We start from the raw sequence: 21,242 nt of genomic DNA, 5'->3' as shown, positions 1-21,242 counted from the left end.
TTGGTCTCAGGTCGTCATTGTCATGGCCACGTCACGTCGAACTACGTGGTCTTGTGACGTTCGGGAGGGAGCGAGAAACAGGACACGCGACGCGGGTTGGTGCCAGGGCTGCCAGGTTGGGCTATAAATAGCCAAATTGGGCTAGTTTCATTTGCAGTTGGCGGGGAAAAGCGGTGGTTGGCTATTTGGCTAGTATTTTGCTATTTCTGACTCCTGCTGTGCACACCAAAATTCCTAAAAGCACTTGGGTTTATAGTAAAGTGACCATATTCCTCGGGCCCCAAAACGGGACGCGTTTTTTTTATTTTTTATTTTTTTTTTTTGGGGGGGGGGGGGGGGGGGGAGGGGTTATTGTGCTATGCTTTCGTTTAACCGAATCTTTCATATATCCGCGGTGCAAGGAGCAAAAGCGGGACAAAACGGCGTCCCACAAGCACGCTGGCGGGACAACAGGACCACGGCCGAAAAAGCGGGACCTGTCCCGCCTAAATCGGGACGTCTGGTCACTTTAGTTTAGAGGGTCGGATATGGTATTTTTAGAGGAAGTTACGTAAACATTTGGCGCTTCAGTCTCTTCACCTCGATAAATATGCGACAGCAAGCAAATTTGTCTGCTCTTTGCGCACCTTGAGCAATTGTTTACCCTCAAATCTTGTCCCAATGCACGCGTGTGCTGTTATTCCTAACAGACTCTGTTCTGCGCATTTTCTACGTTGCCTGTTGATTGGCGTGGACCTATACTTTGTGTCTAATTCTGCATAGTTTTCCCGTGACGTCATTTTGAACACCATGCCCCGATTCTAAGCGTCCCATTATACAGTAGAAGGTATGTTGCTTGGGTTACCACTGTCCAACGCTGCAGGTGAACGCGTGTTCAGCCAAGTCACCCTCACAAAGACGGACTTGCGAAACCGGATGTCGGTTTAAGCGCTGGAGAACTATTTGTATGATAAATCGGACTGTGGGACAAAGAGCAGTGCTGCAAGGACTATGTCATTTTAGAGGTTTTTTTCTAACAAGTTTTAATACCCCTGCTTTGCCGTTAGTTCTGCGAACTAGTGATGCTAGTGGTGTGAATATTTCTATTTGATGTATAAAACTGTATTATGTGCCTTTTGTGCTTAAAGTAAACGTTTCAAATAGCCAGACTTTTTGTTTTGTTTTTGGCTATTTTTGGGCTTCTTTTCTGGATCGACTTTTGGCTATTTTTGGGCTATATCTTGTAGAAATTCGGCGGGTTAGAGTACAAACACCTCGCAACCCTGGTAGGTGCTTTTTTTATTATAGGACGCGGGCAGGTCGCTTTGCATGGCGTGGACGGTGATGGCCCGGGGGAGAGGGGGAAAGGGAGAAGACGAAAGAGAAGGGGAGCGGTGAAACAGACCGATAAGCGCGCAGGGCAACGCAAACTAGGCATACGTGTTACGGTGATCACGTGAACGCCCGGTCAGCCAACGCCGGGAGGAGAAACTCATGACGTCATCGTTCAATTTCGCTCTGAGAAGTAAAAACAAGCAAAACGTGAGAATAACGTAGCAATGCCTCTGACGTAGTGGTTCAACGTTGGCCGCTCCAACTCCGTAGCATTGACTGCGCTGATGAATGCGCCTCGCGCCGCACGCTAGAGTTGGCAGATTTCGGCGACTTGGCTCGCTTGAAGGTTTGCTGGCCAGTTTATTAAATATATAAACGGAATTGGATCGTAATATTTGACATGGGGTCTTCCTATATGATACTGAAGAGGGCTACATAGTTTTCTAAATATCAAAAATGAAGCGGAATTGCCCTTTAAGGTGGCACTAGTCCGTCCAGTATACAAAACGGGTAATCAAAAGGTGATGTCCAACTACAGACCCATAGCTATTTTACCAGTTCTATCACAGATTATAGAAAAGTATATAGTCAAAATTATGCAATCATTTTGTGAAAACTTTTCCCTACTGGATTCCGACAGCAAAAAAGTACAACTCTTCTACAAAAAGATTTTACTGACTATATTAACGAAAAAATAGAAAATAATATTATCATCTTAGCGCTTTTTTTAGATTAAAAAAAGCGTTTGATACAATTGATCACGAGTTGTTATTAAGTAAATTAGAAAACATGGGCTTTAGAGGTCCCTTTCTTCAGTTTTTTAAGAATTACTTGCACAACAGAGCACAACGAGTACGGATAGGACGCAGTTTTAGTGAACCTTTGCTCGTTACCTCTGGTGTGCCTCAGGGGTCGGTGTTAGGTCCCATACTATTCAATATTTACAAAAATTATTTAGACAAAATACTCCTCAAGTCTAAGCTATTTCAATACACGGACGACACTGCGATTGTATTAGCACACAAAAACTACGATGACGCTTTTCCCATATTTCAAAGTGATATAAATAGTTTAGCAGACTGGTTTTCATGGAATACAATATTTGTGAATAAAACCAAAACCAACATAATGGGCTTCCGGGCACATAAAAAAATGAGTAAACCTTATACATCCTATCTTTTTACATTCAAGCGACTGTGATTCTTGTAATTGCTCTTCATTAACATATGTTCGAGAAACAAAATATTTAGGACTAACTTTTGATGAAAACTTAACATGGAATAGCCACATTGGAAATTTAGTAAAACGCCTACGATTGGTTTTGGCGTATATGTATAAACTAAGAAATTTGTGTGATATTACAATCAGGAAAAAAGTTTACGAAGCGCTCGGTTGCTCTCTCTCTTGCGGTATGGAATCACTGTGTATGGCTCCTGTCCTTCCCACCGAAAACAAAAATTAAATAAACTAATTTATAAAATTGCAACTAGCATTGCCTATGGTTCGAAATATGAAAACCTTGATAAAGCAGAAAAATTGGCCTCCCTCCAAATATTGCAAATAGAGGAATTAATGGAATTTGTTGTTCTAATAAAATATTGTTATAATAATAATTACAAGCGCAGAGTCACCAGACAAAAGACCCTAAGACATTCGGAAACCTTTTCTATCCCTATGGTATACACAAATTACGGACGACGTCTAAGAAAATATTATGTTCCCTCCTACTTTAATGAACTTCCTCAAGATTTATGCGACTTGCCATCTTTAAAAGTAGCCAAACAGAAACTCAAGGAATGGTGTTGTCGGTTTGAATTATAAACGTTATCCATTCTCTTGTATCATCTATTTTCCCAGAGGACTCGTCACCACGATTTTAACATTGTGTACACTTGTTTTAGGCAAGATGTGACTGCCATCATTTACTTTTGTTTTGAGCGAGATGTATGCACTGTTTGAGTGCGTTGCTGGGTTGCCATGGTCCCGCACACAAGCGCTTGCGCGCTTAAGTGGGCCATCGATTTCACTGTACTAAAGACTGTGCAATAAAGGATTTATTATTATTATTATTATTATCTCGCCGCTAATACATGATGATTGAAAACCCGAGACTGTGGTTTAAAAACAGAAACTCGTGAAGTGGAAAGAAAAAGGGACAGACAACGTCTCAAACTCAGCTAAAAACTTTATTGCCTCTACGCCTTATATACCCCCCCCCCTCCCCCCCCCCCGTTACAAAGGGTATAGCCATTAACATCCGTCCAACATCCATCCATCCAGAAATTGTCTGGCAACCACTGATCTCTATGACAATTGCTGAATCGCGCTTCCCCACTTCGAGCCCATTGCGCGATTGAAGCCACCGGTCGGCCATCTTACCGGTTCCGCGGAAGCGTTGTCAAGGCGGCGGTTGTCTCTGTTGTCGCGTGATTTACACACGGTAACCATGGTAACCGTCTGGGCTTGACAGCGCTACTGTAACAGCGCTAGATAGGGGTGTCGCGAACCGGCCGAGGTTCGACTCCGACCGGGTTCGACTTTTTCAAACTTTTAGTGGAAAATTCGACGAACCTTGTATTGAAGTTCGACTAGTGTGCGCATGCGCGACAGGCTAGCCAGTTGGCTTCGGATTGGATGGTGAAGGGCAGCGCTGATTGGTTATTTTAGTTAATACAATACAACAAATTAAGTTATTAACTTCTTCAGTTATTATAATCAGTTTCTTCTAATTGTAGCGGTTCACAAAATTAAAATAACCGTTTGCGTAAAAAATAATTCTCGAAACCTAGACATGCTTGTATGAAGGTCTGGCCGCACTGTCCACAAAGTCGAACCGGTCGAATCTGGTGAAAAGTGCGAAGGTTCGTCGAACCGGTTCGACCCAGTCAAACCCCGAAAGTTCGACCTAAAATTCGGTTCGACAAAAGTTCGCGACACCCCTAGCGCTAGAACATATCTCGTAAGATGGCCGACGGTGACTTCATTTTCGGTGCAGGGAAGCGCGATCCAGCAATTGTCATAGAGATCAGTGCTGGCAACCAACGTTACTGGCAACTGACCAGTCAGAAAATTTCTATAAAGCTTCGTTTTCTGCTTTTAATTTTTCTGTTACTTAATATATTTTCAGTTTCTCACTAACATAAATTAATGTCAATTCACAAGTTCTGTTGAACCAATCACACAAAAATTCCGATAAAAAAAAAAAGCAAAATAACAATTTCCGTTATATCAAGTACTGGAAAATAGGAGGGACGATAATTTGTGCAATATTACAAGTTTCGTTGCAGCAATAGATTATATGCGAAATGTAGAGCGCCATTTAGTAGCATTATGTCCACCATCTTGCTAGCGGCGAGAAAACGAAACCAGTCACCCGACCGGCAAAGGCCCGGCGTAAACAAGCGAACGCGCTTCGTGCGAGAGATGCGATGCCACTGCGTTGCTGCGTTTCACTGGGGATGCAGCGATAAGCCTTCGCTTCGTGCGTGACGGAAACGCAAACGTGAACAGGGTTCACAATTTTTTCTTATTTTTATTTGTTGCTGAGACGCAGGTTTTCCAAAAACAATCGGTGTCAACGCGACGGAACATGCGGACGTTATCGCGCGGCGTGAAGCCATTTACAACTGTTGAACTAGGCCCTAATCATTTCACCAAGTTTGTTCCGGAAGTTTTGCTTTGTTTTTCTTTTATGCAAATTCTACTGTCGGCCTGCGTTTATTTATTTATTATTATTTTTTTTTGATGAGCGAGCAGTTTGTTTGTTGGGCGCGGACGAGACCAAAACTGCTAAGCAAGGCGAAAAGAGTAATTTTTTTTTTTTTTTTAAAAAAAGCTCCGCCGCCAACCGTATTTGAAGATTTGTATAGTTAACAGTGAACAACAAAAGCTGAAAGCACCAGAGAGCCCTCATTTTATCTTCATGTATTAAAAAAAAAATAATGTGGAAAGCCACAAAGCCATTTCATTGCTTTGCAGCAATTTCATAACTCTTGATTTGGCGTCGGTAGGCTTATAAAACACCTCTTAAACTAAACAGGAGAGTTTGTTGATAAAATATTCTTAATATTCAAAGTCCGGTCGAGTTGAATAGAAAACAAAACAGACACGGACGACGTGTCTCTTTGCTCAACACTCAAAGAGACGGGATTTCGCTGCGTTATTTGTCGAACGCCACGTTCGATTATACATCGAACGTGGAGTTCGACTTCGGTTCATGGCAGTGGCTAAAACTTCGATGCCGGCAGCGGTGAAAACCTACGTTGCGGACGTTGAGTGGAGCAATACGGGCGGTACGAACTTCATTTCAATATCTCCATTTCTTTTTTTTTTTTTTGCTACAGTTGAGGTAACCATTTTGCTTAGTGCCAAGAAGCTTGGGGTAGTATTGAGAAAGTCAAAGCAGTTATTCTGCCAGGGTTGAACAAACCTTCATTAACAGCGCAACATCCGTCAACTGTGCTTGAGGTCAATGCTATCCGAAACAAATTTGAGTTCTTTCTAACACCCGAAAAATATTGCCCACGGCACAGTTTCCTTTAGAACAACACAGAACTTTCCACCCAAAAATACCTTCGCCAGTAACGCAAAAAAAAAAAAAAAAAAAAAAAAAAAAAAATCTTTGAGTTGCATATATTGTCGTGGAGCAGTCTACCGCTAAACAGTACGACTTCATTCGTATTCGCGTCGATAAAAGATTCGAAAGTGTCCTCAGAGATGAAAGGCATGACGGCCAAGTCCCTTGTGCACGTTGCGTGATCGGAAGACAGAAAACAATAACGTTTCCGAACCGAATTTCGTGGCGATTTCTCAGCATTTCCATGCCCTGGAAATGCTGAGAAATCGAAACTGGAGACACTTGAAGTTACAAAAAAGGTGTCGAGCACAGTGCTGCCAGACTGCCAAGCAGTTTCGCATATCGTCTATTACTGTGAAAGCCCAAGAGCACCGTTACGTAATTTTACATTTTCTCTCGTTTCTCTCTTTTACAATTATTAGATGCAATATTCGAAGATGAAACCGAGGGTAGGCAAAGTATGATTTCACTGCTATTGCCACGCGACATCTGTGCTACTAGGTACCGGATCTAGTGAAGTACGTATAGTAGCAAACGTAATTAGGTGTATTTTAATATAGTTGCTACTATGTACGCTTTACTACATAGGTGCCTATGTACGCATATGTCGCGTAGAAATATACCGGGTGATTTGTTTCAAATTCAAACATATTTATTACAAAAAAAAAAAAAAAATCCGTATGCGGTTTGTACGGGGGACATTAGACAGTTTTATGGCGAATTCGGGTGGTCAGTCGCCGGCGAGAACGAGCCAGCGGAACCGGCAACCAGAAACGCGCCGGCGGCACACCACGTGACCCTCACCACCCGAACACGAAACGCCAGACGGTGGCAGTTTACTTCGCCTCTTGCCCGCGCGACACGCGAGCGCCTATCCAGAGATCTGCCCGTGCCTAGATCTGGGGACAACGCCAGCGTAGGGAAAACCGCTCGTAGGGAATCCGTTCGGATGGTAGTGATGATGATGATAATCATGTCATATAACACCTGAGACTGTGGTCGAAGAAATTGGAAACTTTTTAGTAGAAGGATCAGACACAAAAAGGGACGTCTCAAACTCAGCTAACTGGTTTATTTCTCGACTATCCTATATCATGATTGACTTGCCCACTGGCGCCAACCTGGCCTCGCTGTTTTCAACGGTTCTCAGGTGCTCAGGTTGCCGGAGCGGCGTGTTTGAACCGTTTGAACCACAGGCACCACAGGTTTGAACCGTTTCAACGGGAGTAATGGCAAAACGGACGGAGTAGCACTGCGTGGCCTCGCAATCCCAGCGACCCGACGAGCTCGCAAAGCGGTGCTCGGAAGACGACGCGCACTCACCTCTGTGGACAGCGAAGAAACATCGTCGCACTGTGACAACGGCGACGGTAAAGATGTCGCTGGTCTGCCGCTGGCGTGGCCTAAGAAGAGGGGTGGAGCCTGGAGAGGGGAGGGGGAGGGGCTATTGCGGAGCGCCAATGGCGAGGTGCGCGGAGGGGCGCGCTCCGGGAAGCAGGCACGGAGGCTGCGGGCTCCTAATTCAGTTGCTTTGTCGGAGTACAGATGGCGCTAGGAGCGCGCTGTCGCGTGGAGTGGGGAAGACTGGGCAGACGGGCGCAGCAACGACGCAGACACCTCTTTGAGTTGCTTTGTCAGAGTACAGATGGCGCTACGAGCGGCGCAGTGCGCTCGTGACGGTTGTGCGCCTTTGCGCTACGCGGTGAAACGGGCGCACGGTCGCACTAGCGACGCCGACGTGCTGTCGTGACGGCTCTTGCGGCGCGCCGCCGTGTTTCGCTTGCTTTTGACGGCTCTGCGCTCGGTCGCGCGTCGTCGCTCTCTGGGCGCGCTTATGGCGCTGGTCACTTGATGAACTCGCGCTCACTTTTCTGCGAGCTTTTAAACTGCAGATGACGGGGCTCTGTAGCGCTTTTGAGTGTACACATTTGGAAAGTGATGGCAGTGAGGTCTTGTAAAATTTAATCGGAATACGTAAAACAATCCCTGATTGATAGACAGTTTGACGTCTATTTTTAGGTTATTGGTTGTCGTATCAATACTGCTTTTCTTCTAGCAGTCTGCTAGCTGAAAGGCTCAAGACAAACAAAGACAACGCACTGGGTACATGACCTCGCATTAACGGAGATGAGAGCGAGGAACAGAAATAACTCTCGAATGGTAATAAAGTTGTTATTTTTGCATGAAAAAGCAATGCTTGTAAATTGCGAAGGGAAATGAATTTCCTTATCAGATATTCCTGCTTTCTTTTCACAAATTTCTTTTTCTTTTCGTAGGTTTGTTAGTTTGTGCACGGGTATTGTGACTCAAAATTGGAGCGAGCAAGCCCAAAGGCACTACGGCGCAAAGCATCAGGGACTGGGTTAAAGAATTTTACATATATCCAATTTTTTGGACTGCACAATTAGTTCACATCTCTCGCCCACCATCAAACAACTTCTCACTCAGTGTATCAATAACATGAAAAAAAAAATACAGTAGAAATATTTGCCCTTCTGTAGGTGATGAACCCAGTATAAAAGGCTCTGGATCAACCAATCGAGCGAGCACGGAAATAGAAACCGGAGCAGCTATCATCCAAGCATTTCCAACTTCGCAGTGTAGCAACTGCTGCCAGGCGAAAACAATAAAAATAAAGGAACAGCTGCACTGCGCGAAAAACCTGGCTCCCACGCCACAATGCCCGATTGGAATTTTTTTTTTTTTTTTTCGCGGTGGTGCGTAGATACGTGTTCCCACCAATACAAGCGTCGTCATCGTCCGTTCATTAGACCTAAGTTATAGAGTTTATTGAGGTTTTTTGTGTCTTGTTTTTGTTCCCGAAATACCTGTCAACGTGCTCTTGGCATTACTTGACTGCGCGCTGGGCAGGGGCCTCGCGGTGTTACAAAGTCCCTAGATAAGAGCTTCCTACTAGTTGCGACATTTCTTGAGGCGCCGACTGCGTGGCGGTGCAGTTTTAAGGAAGCGAATGGCGGCGCACAGCAGAAGACTGAACGGAATGGCGCCATTTTGTTCCAGCGGAATCTGCTTCGTCATTTGTATACATGCCTTGAACCTACGTCACATGACGACGTTGAACACCGGTAACACCCATGGTGGTGGTTGAGTCGATGGTGATTCGCGGCAAAAGCCTTGGTAAACTGCGCCGCGCTCGGTTGTAGCAATTGCTAAGTGCCCCGCCCAGCGTTTCGTCGGCATGCCCCGCGACAGAGTAATCATCAAGTTAGAAAAAGTACGAGCAGCAGGAAAGGAATGCGGGCGCGCATTACTGAGTTTGCGGACGGATTTCATAGCGGCGAGCGACCGCACTTTTCTACCGTTGTTTACGTCGGTGCATACCTTTGCATCTGCTTTCTCCGTTCGTCCTGTAGATACCCTTGGCCTTTCGTTTCATCACGCCGTTTCCACGCTTCAAGCGCACATTTGGGCTGTTTGCCCGGCCAGACGGCGATCGGTCAGCGGCGCCGCCGTGTGCACGCTCACAGAGACGCCGCCGCCGGGGCATCGGCTTGTGCCTTCTGCGACACGATAACCTTTGCAAGGAGCGAAAGTGTGCACGTGAGCTGCTTAGGAAATATAATTTAAACCTTGATACAAGGAGAGTCGTCGTTCAGTATTTTTTTTCTCCTTTTTTCAGGGTTTAGATTATGACGGTAACCTTACTTTGCTTACCAGTACTTCGAAAGATCGTAAATGTTTTACTACAAGCGGCTCCTTGAGCCGTCCGTCACAATTAAGGGCGCGCAATGAAAAAAAAGATTTTTTTTTTTTTTGCCGACAGGATGGTTTTTTTGCGTCAAAACTTCGTTGGCGGCATATGGAAACTTTTTGCTCATAGCGCAATCGCACCCACGCTAGCAGCCGCCTGCCGCTCCTTTTATAACGTCACATTTCTCCATATCGCTAGCAGGGAATCCCGATGGACAATGCCCCGACCAAAGCAATAGGGCCATTGTCTCAACGTACAGCTATGCCTTTCCTTCTCCCTCAAACACCGCCATTCGCGTTAACCACACCCGCGCCAAGGGGCCAGACGTCCTTCGTCGCTGTGTCGCCATCGAAGTCCGGACGGAGGAAGAGGATAATCCATGCGGTAAGGGATAATCCCACAAACGCGCCAGAAGCTAGGAGAAGGCGGAATCTCTCCAAGGCTGTCGGGACGAACTTCGTCAGTCAACTCAATAATCCTTCGTTGGAGGCCACGTTGGCGACCCCAAGGCGCCTCTCGCTTTGCTTCCGGGCACAGCTGACCGGAGCCATCCGCATATTTTGTACTCTTGTCCCCGGCCACTTAATAAACGTATCCGGTATGAGCGACGAAAAAATAATAAAACGCTTCAACCTGTAAATAGTAAAAAAAAAAAAAAAAAAAAAAAATAGAGGGGCGGCAAAACGAGAATGTGTGACGGCTACCACTTTTATCCTAAATATATTATATTGGCGTGGCGACGGCAAAACAACGTTTTCGCCGATACTGGGGCGCCCTTGTGAAAAGTGTCTATACTCCATTTCACTAAAACCGTGCAGTACAGCCAAAGTTACAGGGGAGAGAGCATGTGCCAACCTGTTCACGAGGGGAGAACGGGATTCCCTCCTTCCCCCTTTCCCTCCTCTTGAACAGGTCAGGGGTACACTCTCTCCTGTATCTTTGGCTTTACTGCACAGTTTTAGTGAGACGGGGTATAGTCACGCGATAACGCAGTCATGCGCACTTAATAATACTAGTAATAATACTATTAATAATATAATAATTATACATTTTTATTCATAGCAATAAACAAATACAAATACAGGTGTGCGTGAGCCAAGGGAGGCTTATGTTGCATGACCTTGCGGTACAGCCCATTCCTTGCAGAAATAGCAGGTAGCAACATAACTCACTAAATATCAACTGTACATTTATCACTAGGTGATATCATGTAATAAATTTTTTCAGACTCTTTTTGAACCCATGGTTAGAATAAGTTATCTGGTAGCTCATTAAAAATCTTCGGCGCGTAAAATTACCTAATGCTTTCCCTATAATGAGTATAAATACGAGGAATTTCAAAGCCGAGTAGTGCTCTAAATATACATGGGGCCAAACTCTCAGTTTTAAAATCACTGCATCAAAAGTGACAAAAAACAACCGCCTGAATAAATAACGAATAGAAACAAGGCAATTTGAGTAAACTAAATAAATTATTACCTGAGGTGTTGAAGTAACACTTTTCAGCATCCCCCTCAGAATGCTATCAATTCTGGCGTGCCATTGTCGAAAGCAGTTAAAAAATAGAGTGACACCATACCTAAGCACACTACACCAAAGAGTGCATGAGCATTTTTCTACTTGCAAACAGAAGGTACACCTTTAGGTTATGGAGCTAACAAGATACACTTGCGACCAATCTCCGATAGAGGCGTCCGCTTTCAAACGGCAAACGCTCCCCATAGTTTGAGTTGGACCCTCTCTACAATCTACGCTACAATCTAGGTAAACTCAGTTTTCTGAGGGACGTTTTTAGATTTCATTTGTTTGTATGACTACTCTGGGCCCTGACTTGATGTGATAACGATAATTAAAATGACACCGCCCAGCCAACGTGCTTTCATTTTTAAAATAGGAGATCAAGTACACTGTCGTTCCCATTGCTCAATTCACTCGCGAATTAACCAAGCTCGATATGTCTCTATGAAAGAATCAGTTAATTTGGCAGTTCTTGCTTTTCCAAAGATTTTCATTACAACACCCATATACTTGTCTTTTCATGGCGATATACATTATATATACATATATATATATATATATATTTTTTTTTTCTTTTTAAGGCGAGAATCCCGAGCTCGCAGTTTTATCTTAGGCAGTTGCTCCTGCTGATCGAGAGTTCTCCGAGATGCATTTTTCAAGGAAGAGTTCACGCTTGCAGCCTAGTCGCGGAATTGTTGTACATTACAAAAAACTGGGAAGCAAAACATAAAGTGAAACAAAGGGCAAATGAACACAGATAGGGTATGTAAAAACAATGTGAACAAGTTGAAAAAAGAGGGCCAATTTCCGAGCGAATATGAATAGGCGAGACGAGATCACGATGGCGCAGGCCATTTCTAGTACTCGAGACATGGGAACCGGGACTCGTAGCCGGTTGCCTGCGGGCTGCGTCTCGGCGAGTCGCGGGCCGCATGCGGTCCGCGTGTTTGAGACCCCTGATCTAGGCTATCACGAACAATAGGCGAAAGAAGCGATGCCGCCGGCATGATCCTTTCCTCGTTATGTCATCACTCTAAGTATCGAAGCCGATTTTATATAAAGGCATTTTGTCTCGTTTATAGGCGTTAGAAAACAGTTCCGATAATGCGTCTTGCTCTCTTTATGGCGCACAAAACAAACATTATTGGCCTCGAGACCAAGATTGGATTGTATGGAAGCGTGCTTTTGTTTATCTATGGTTCTCTATGAGGCATGTGGTGATTCCATCTGTCCACAATGCGGGTGGAGACAAAGCATCCACACCAGCGGCACAGAGCACGGGCAAGGGTACAGAGCACGAGTTCTTAGCACTTGATCCCAGTGCGCGAGCGCTGCATTGGCGTCTCCCATGGGTTCGGCCTCATGTGCGTAGCATTCCTTTTGCTCCAAGTAAGTGTAAAACAAAGCGTAGTTCTGATTTTTACCGTATGAGCCGTGTCGATCGAATCTCGGGGCGAATAGTCGTGGTGACAGGCGAAGAGCGCAGTCGAAGCTCCGCCTCCAGCGCGAGCTTTCTCGTCTTGAAAGCGGAAGAGTGCTCACGCAGCTGCAGGGAGTATTCACTGGACGCCATATTTGTGGGTGCTGTTTAGAGCGCAAGCTCAGAACGAGCTCACATCAATAGGCTGCTAAGACCGGCACTCTTGATGGTGCGGAATGCACGTTGCAAAAGAACTGTGGAAGCTCGCCATCAGCACGCGATCAGCATTCGCGCACACAGCTATGGCCGACAGTGAATACTCCCTATACACGCAGCCAAAGTACACTCTAGCCAAAGCGCTGCGAAAGACAAAGAGCGCGTGATGGAGGCACTGACTGTAAATGCCACTAAGATGGCCGCAATGCCATCAAAAGCATCTCATTTTTTTTTTTTTTTTTTTTTTAAGACCAGAAAAACAACTTTATTCTGCGACGTGCCGGGATCGTGGATTTGTACAAATTCGTTTTGTTAAACGTCTCACTTTCTTCAGTTATTCGTCGTTTTGTTACATGTCATTCGTAGTGATTGGATGCAAAAAAACAAACAAAAAAACTGACAATTTTTTAACACTAAAATTGTTGCACTACCCCTACAAATGGGCGGTGCGAGGATATTCAGTTGGAATGTGTTTCACTTTACACGAGTTTACCGGCGCTCGTGGGACCCAGGTATACTCGCACGCAACACCACTGACCGAGAAACCTCTTTGTTGCAGTGCAATTTCAAGGATAAAAGCGAGCGTGTTCTTTCAGTCTATCCTTCGCAAAACTTGATGACGTAGCGTGGGGGTCGCAGTGTTGGTATAGTCCCCTAGTGATAATATTTAAATGCGGCTCATAGATTGAACCCGAGCATCGCGTGAGCACTCGATTTGGACTCGTGATAATCGATAGCTCGACAAGCATTCGGGTATAGTGGCTCGTGTGTCCGATCGCGGCAATCACCACGCCGAACCCAAATAATGTCTGAAACTCAGCGCGTGTCCTGTGCTTTGCCAACCTCAGCGTGTGGCTATGATCCACACTGGCGGCATATCATCGGCTCCAGATCACTCGGCCGCTTGTTCTGACTGCGAGTTGAGAGAATGAACGCTGTTTTTTTTTGTTTTTCTTTTATTATCATTCTTTTTTCTGCGACGTTCATTTCGTGCGGAGAAAAACGAACGCGTGTTTCATTAATCATGAACGTGCAGGGATTCGTTCTAAGCCAGGGGTTTCAAACACGCGGCCCGCAGGCTATCAGCTTCGAGTCCCGCGGTTCCGATGTCTGGACCGCTAGACATGGCATGCGCCGTAGTGATCTCGTGTCGTCGATTCATTTTTGCTCGAAAAGTACCTCTGCTCCTTTAACGTATTCACATAGTTTAAACTTATCCGTGTTCATTTGCCCTTTGTATTGTTTTATTTTACTTTCCAGCTTTTTGTAATGCAAGAGCGAGCTATTCGTTGAGGGATGCATCTCGGTTGCGCGATCTCTCGATCAACAGGAGCAACTGCCAAAAATAAAGCTAAAAGCTCGGGATTCTCGCCTTCAAAAAAATATAAAATAAATATCACCATCAAAGGAGCCACGAAATGATTTTTGTACCTTCGCCAATCTCTACTTAAAATCACTCACTAACGTTAATAACTGAATAAACTTGACTTAGTTTTTCTTTCTATCAATGGGCAGTCGCTAAAAAAATTCGAGAAATATCTATATGCATCGTCTATCCCCTCAAATCTAAGCTAGAACAAGCGGCCACGTGGCCTCGTGCCAATCCTATGCCGTTAAACGGCTCCAGGAATCCAGGAATTGTTACGGCTATTCTCATCACCGCAGTGGGTCGACACGAGCCACGATCCGAGTGCCCGCCGAGGCATTGACTGTTACGAGCCGAAGTCGAGTGCCCACGCAGTTGTCGTGTCTAATCTATAAGCCAGGGGTTTCAAACACGCGGCCCGCAGGCTATCAGCTTCGAGTCCCGCGGTTCCAATGTCTCGACCGCTAGACATGGCATGCGCCGTAGTGATCTCGTGTCGTCGATTCATTTTTGCTCGAAAAGTACCTCTGCTCCTTTAACGTATTCACATAGTTTAAACTTATCCGTGTTCATTTGCCCTTTGTATTGTTTTATTTTTGCTTTCCAGCTTTTTGTAATGCAAGAGCGAGCTATTCGTTGAGGGATGCATCTCGGTTGCGCGATCTCTCGATCAACAGGAGCAACTGCCAAAAATAAAGCTAAAAGCTCGGGATTCTCGCCTTCAAAGAAATATAAAATAAATATCACCATCAAAGGAGCCACGAAACGATTTTTGTACCTTCGCCAATCTCTACTTAAAATCACTCACTAACGTTATTAACTGAATAAACTTGACTTAGTTTTTCTTTCTAGGCAATGGGCAGTCGCTAAAGAAATTCGAGAAATATCTATATGCATCGTCTATCCCCTCAAATCTAAGCTAGAACAAGCGGCCACGTGGCCTCGTGCCAATCCTATAGGAACCGTGCGCATCTAATTCAAGCCCCGACCAGGGCGCCCCTAGCGGCAAACGGGTCCATTGCATCGGGGAGCTTCTGCCAGTCGCTGCGTTGGCTGTGCGTTGAAGTGGGTTAGCGCTGTAATTTCTGAGATGGCTATTCCACACCAAGAAAGCCGCAACAATCGCTGCGTGGTAGGCTGCAACAGTACGTCGAAGATCGCGCACGGCACGTAGTACTACATCGTCCCTTCGAAGCCGTATGAGGCGGAGTACTGCGCGATCTGGGTGCGACTTGTGCGTTCATACAGGTTAGTGGTGTTTCTTACCTTCCAGTTCGCGCTTTGTTTAAGCTGCTGACGAATAATATAATTAATTTTATTTTCTATTCTAGCTACGATGGAACAGCATCGACACCGACGGCAAACTCTAAAATATGCAGCAACTACTTCACCGGAATCGAGAAGCGGAATGCGGTCGCCCACCTAAGCCTACCCTTGGATGTTTCCATCAACCTACAGTGGGAATCGCGGAACGGCGCGAAAAAAATCACCCAGTTATTGTCAAGCTAATTCAGAAATAAACGTACTACATAATTAACACAGTCCACTCAACGCCCACTACATTTTTTGCGGGCGCGCTTAATTTTGTTAGCGGTGTACGGCGCTCCGTGACATCCACTTGTCCGTCGAAACGGACCTCCTTCACGTCGTACACGCGGCCAGATTCACGGAGTTTTCCCTTCGTCATATTGGTACCACGGAAGAAGCTTTCTGGATTCGTAACCGCCTTAAACCCCGTCGTAATCACACCGGGAACACTGTCCGCTGTGCTGCTCATCGTCATTGCTTCCCCCCGATGATTCTGCACTGGCTACCGAAGAAGCTTTCCGGATTCGGAATCGCCCACTCTCCTCTGTGGTGATCGTTGTTATTACTTCCCAATGATTCTGCGCCGACGGCACTCGCTACCGAAGGAACTTTCCGAGTTCGTAACTGCCTTAAATTCCTTTGTAATCACGACGGGGACACTGGCCGCCGTGCTGTTCGTCGCCATTGCTCCCCGATTCTCCTGCGGCGGCTACCGCTAGGTCGCGGCGAACAATAGGCGACCGCCGCGACACGGCCGGCTTGCTCGCTTCCTATGCCGTTAAACGGCTCCGGGAATCCAGGAATTGTTACGGCTATTCTCATCACCGCAGTGGGTCGACACGAGCCACGATCCGAGTGTCCGCCGAGGCATTGACTGTTACGAGCCGAAGTCGAGTGCCCACGCAGTTGTCGTGTCTAATCTATAAGCCTACACTCAAATGAGTTCGAGACCACTGTATTAATACCCCTGCCAGACGGGCACGTTAAATGACATTTGAGTAAAATGACATTACAGCTCGGCCAATCCGCGTGTTTAATAAGCCACGCTGCGCGTGCACCCGCCACATGCAGAACTATAGCATCACGAGGGGGGATCGGTGGCCGAGTGGTCTAGCGCACACCAGCTCGGAGCACGTGGAGCGAAAGCTCGCGCTGCAGAACCCAGGGATCCTGGGTTCGAGCCCCACCCCTGCCCGTTTCGATCCGGATGAGCATCGTACCGGCGTGCGGTCGTGTGTCACTACTGCGTGATGCACGTTAAAGACCCCAGGCTAGCGGCTGTACCGCACTGGCTAAATTTCTCATCTACAGCTGGGAGACTCGTCGCCCCTGTGAGGCAGGCCAAGTTCTAGGCTGTATAAACACACACACAACCCAATTATTATAGCATCACGAGCTGATTCGCCCAGCGATGAATGACATTCGATCAAAATGGCATTTACCTTCCCGTCTGACGTGGGTATAGGCCGTATTCGCGCAAAATACAGAATTTGTTTTACCGCCCCCCTTATGGGCTAGTTTTGATTTCGTCTTGAAAGAGCAACATATAATTGTTTTTCTCTTTATATCCAACGGTCGCATTATGAATTGTATTTGAAATGAATACGCGTATCTTGAAATAGATCCGACTTATGTGTGTAAAGTGCATCAGTTTATTCAGTGCGACTTAAAACTCTGTTCATGTTCATCGCAGAATAAAAAAATCTACTATGTTTCTCCTTATTCCTTATTTTACTCTTCTATGCTTTGTCTTACTTTCATACAGCTTTTTGTGTTTTTATTTGACTCTCCGCATAGCTGGGTAGTCTAAAAATCAAGAAAACATATCAGTCCCAGAGTGCCAGACTTCTGAACGGTACGTCCCTACGGTGGGTTTGTACGATTGACGTATGCGAGCCATGTCTGAAGAAGTCAACTGGAGGTGACGTGGGGAGAAACAATTTCAGAGTAAAAGTAGCGCAATATTTTGGCTCAATAGCGTTCTGAACAGTTTGTAGTCGTAGATAGTAGTAATAGGGACTTTTAGCGATCCGCTACCGTGTTTCGCGTACCGCACTACCGGAGCCTCTGAAGCAAGCTTTTAAGGGCGCGCCCCGATGATACCTTGAGCGGACGGTAGCGCAGTACGCGGAACACGGTAACGGATTGCTAGAAGTTCCCAAAATCAATGTAGAATTCCATTCTAACGGAACCTAACTCAGAATTCGCCACCTGTCCGAAGCATGTGCACTTGCGCCGCCGAACAACTGCGCGTTTCAGCACGTGTCAACGCGTTATGATCCCCCCCCCCCCCTTACACACACACACATTATCTGGCACTCCCAAAAAGCTGTCGTTAGATGGCTGTCCATTTTTCCACGACTCTCATTCTGCGTATGTATGACGGCTTATGAGTTGATGGGAAACTCGTACATTAAAGGGATGCTGAACCGATATTTGAAATCTCATAATTATTGCCCGAGCGGGCTTCACGGGATGGTACTGTACCTAAAAACGATATTCAATCCGACGGATGGGGCCCGAATTATTGTATTTCTTTGAATTAAGAGCGAATCCTCGGCCGGAAACCGCCGGCGCGAGCGAGTCCTCCTGAGAGCAGGCGTAGCGGAACTGACGTGCGCATTCTCGGCGCCCCCAGCGCCCCTGGTGCCTTCGCGCATTCTCCTCGTTCGTTGGCCTTGATTCTTCGCTCGGCGTCTGTTCTCAAAGCGGCTGGTACTAGTATCACGCGGTAAGAGCCCGCGTGGTACTAACAATAACAAACGGCACCCGGCTTAGCGCCTGGCTTGGCTTGGCTCCGTCTGTCTGTTGAGGCGAATGAGAATGCGCACGTCACGAAGCGAGCTTTCCACGACGCTCACCAGGGGTCGCGTAAAACTGTATTTTTCGTGTTTATTCAATTTTATGCGCCTTCTCGCTCAAAACAACGTCATTTAGAAGTAAAGGACATGCTATGTATGCCATTGCGACCAAGAATTTCCACCCAAAATTTCGGTTCAGCATTCCTTTAAAGGGGTTATGACACGAAAATTAAACGGATAGATTATTCTTGAAATGGAATGCTCATAGGCTACTTAGTATATACACCAAGTTACGCAATTTTTCGAGCTCTGATAATTGCAATATTCAATTTACAAATTTTTATAATTTTCATCTGGCGACCAGGCAACACTGCTCAAGTTAGTCACACCATGGTGTCCATAAACCACGTGACCATGAACACTCTCTCATTCTAGGCGCCCCATGATCGCCCAAGCTCTTTTCGTCGCGGTACGAACAAAACCACTCAAACAGCTCGGTTAACTGAAAGCTATTCTCGCTCTCGCCCCCTGGCCGGTTGACCTTCCAACCTGCATGCGCCTGCGAGATTCCCGGACGACGGTGACCACGGCGAACTCGTCGTCGCTGGAGCTCGTCGCCAGCGGGTCGCAGTCAAAATGAACAGCTTCCAACATCTCTGGATAGCAATCACTCTCATCGCTGCTGCGATGAATGTCGAACACTTCGACAAGGCGATCGATGCCGTAGACATAATCGTCACAGACCGGATGCTGGAAACGTGGAAGGTAAACGAGGAAGCTGAGAGTTGATATGCCAAGAAGAGCCGAGTCTGTGAGTGCGTGCAAGTAGACACCACGCTGGAGGCTGGCTACGTCATCAGCCTCCAGGTCCGCCTGGATCTGCCCCTCCGAGGGGCCCGCATATAAATCGATTTATCCACGAAATTATCGCGCCTTTTTTAAAACAAATTTAGCAGGATTATAGGAACATAGAATGGGTCCTAGCTGAATAGTTATGTAATATTTTATTTTTGGCGTGTCATAACCCCTTTAAGATTGATCGAATTCGCTTGGCTTCTTTCGTGGCTTTGTCAGACTGGCACAGTTTCCGGACCTTCTGGTATCGATCGGCAAGCTTGGGAGAATGAAACAAACAAGGGCTCGAGATTGAGTATGATAATTGAGCTTAAAGGTGTCGCACTAAAAAGGGCAACGAGGATGTCTTATTTCTTTTTTTTTTTTAAATTTTGGTATTAAACTATCACGATACTTATGTTATGAAATTTCTGAAATGCTGTCATAAAGAAAGAGAAAGCAAGTGACTGCAAAGCAAGTGGGAGCCTTCCGGGAGCCGCGAACGAAAGTGTACGTCCACACGGCCACAGGCGGTCACTGGCGGTCACACGACAGCACGACAGTGACCGCGTAGCCTCCGCCGTGCATTGGGAGCGGCCGGCGCTTGGAGGACGGTGACATCACGATGTAGGGGACGCCCCGCTTCTTAACACTGTAAAGTCCCTTCATTATTAATTTTACAAGTAACGAGAACCAATCCAAATGACGGGGCCCATTCCGCTGAAACAAAATGGCGTCATTCCGTTCAGTCTTCTGCTGTGCGCCGCCATTCGCTTCCTTAAAACTGCACCGTCAAGCAGTCGGCGCTTCAAAGAATGTCGCAGCTTGTAAGAATTGCTCTTATGTAGGGACTTTGTAACACCGCGACATCTTCTCCTCTGCGCGCGGTCAAGTAGTGCCAGGAGCACGTTGACAGGTGCTTTGGAAGCAAAAAACAAAACACGAAAAACCTCAATAAATTTTATAACTGAGCTCTAATGAACGGACGATGACGAGGCTTGCATTGGTGGGGAACCCGTATCTGAGCACCACCACAAAAAGCAAAATTCCAAACGGGCACCCTAACGTGAGGGCCGGTTTATCGCGCAGTGCAGCTGTTCCTTCATTTTTATTGTTTTCGCCCGGCAGCAGTCTGAAATGCTTGGATGATAGCTGCTCCGGTTGCTATGTCCGTGCTCGCGCGATAGGTTGATCGCGTACACAAGTCGAAATATCTCTACTGTATTTTTTTTTCATCACTTGATACACCTTGTGAGAAGTTGTTTTGAAGGTAGGTGAGAAATGTGAGCTAATTGTGGAGTCCCAAAATGATATATGTATAATTCTTTAACACAGTCTCTGCTGCTTTGCGTAGTTGTGTCTTTGGGCTTGCTTTCTCCGATTTCGGATCACAATATCCGTACTGAAACTAACGAAAAAAATGTGAAAAGAAAACATAAATATGTGATAAGGAAATTTATTTCCCTTTGCAATTTTCTACCGTTGCTTTTTCATGCAAAAATGATAACTTTATTACTGTACGAGAGTTATTTCTGTTCCCCGCTTTCATCTGCGTTAGTGAGAGGGGGGGGGGGGGGATCAGGTACCAGCGCTATAATGCGTTTTCTTTTTTTTATATTGAGCCTTTCAGCTAGAAGACTGCTAGAAGAAAAGCGGTATTGATACGACAACCAATAACCTAAAAATAGACGTCAAACTGTCTATCAATCAGGGATTGATTTACGTATTCCAAATTACTTTCACAAGACCTCACTGCCATCACTTTTCAAATGTGTACACTCAAAAGCGCTACAGAGCCCCGTCATCTGCAGTTTAAAAGCGCGCAGAAAAGTGAGCGCGAGTTCATCAAGTGACCAGCGCCATAAGCGCGCCCAGAGAGCGATGACGCGCGACCGAGCGCAGAGCCGTCAAAAGCAAGCGAAACACGGCAGCGCGCCGCAAGAGCCGTCACGACAGCACGTCGGCGTCGCTAGTGCGACCGTGCGCCCGTTTCACCGCCTAGCGCAAAGGCGCACAACCGTCACGAGCGCACTGCGCCGCTCGTAGCGCCGTCTGTACTCTGACAAAGCAACTCAAAGAGGTGTCCGTGTCCTTGGTGCGCCCGTCTGCCCTGTCCCCCTCACTCCACGCGACAGCGCGCTCGTAGCGCCATCTGTACTCCGACAAAGCAACTGAAA

Source organism: Ixodes scapularis, unplaced genomic scaffold (genome assembly GCF_016920785.2).
Source record: "Ixodes scapularis isolate PalLabHiFi unplaced genomic scaffold, ASM1692078v2 PGA_scaffold18__7_contigs__length_3171195, whole genome shotgun sequence".
NCBI lineage: Eukaryota > Metazoa > Arthropoda > Arachnida > Ixodida > Ixodidae > Ixodes > Ixodes scapularis.
The sequence above is the reverse complement of the archived record's forward strand: the minus strand, read 5'-3'. Positions refer to the sequence as shown.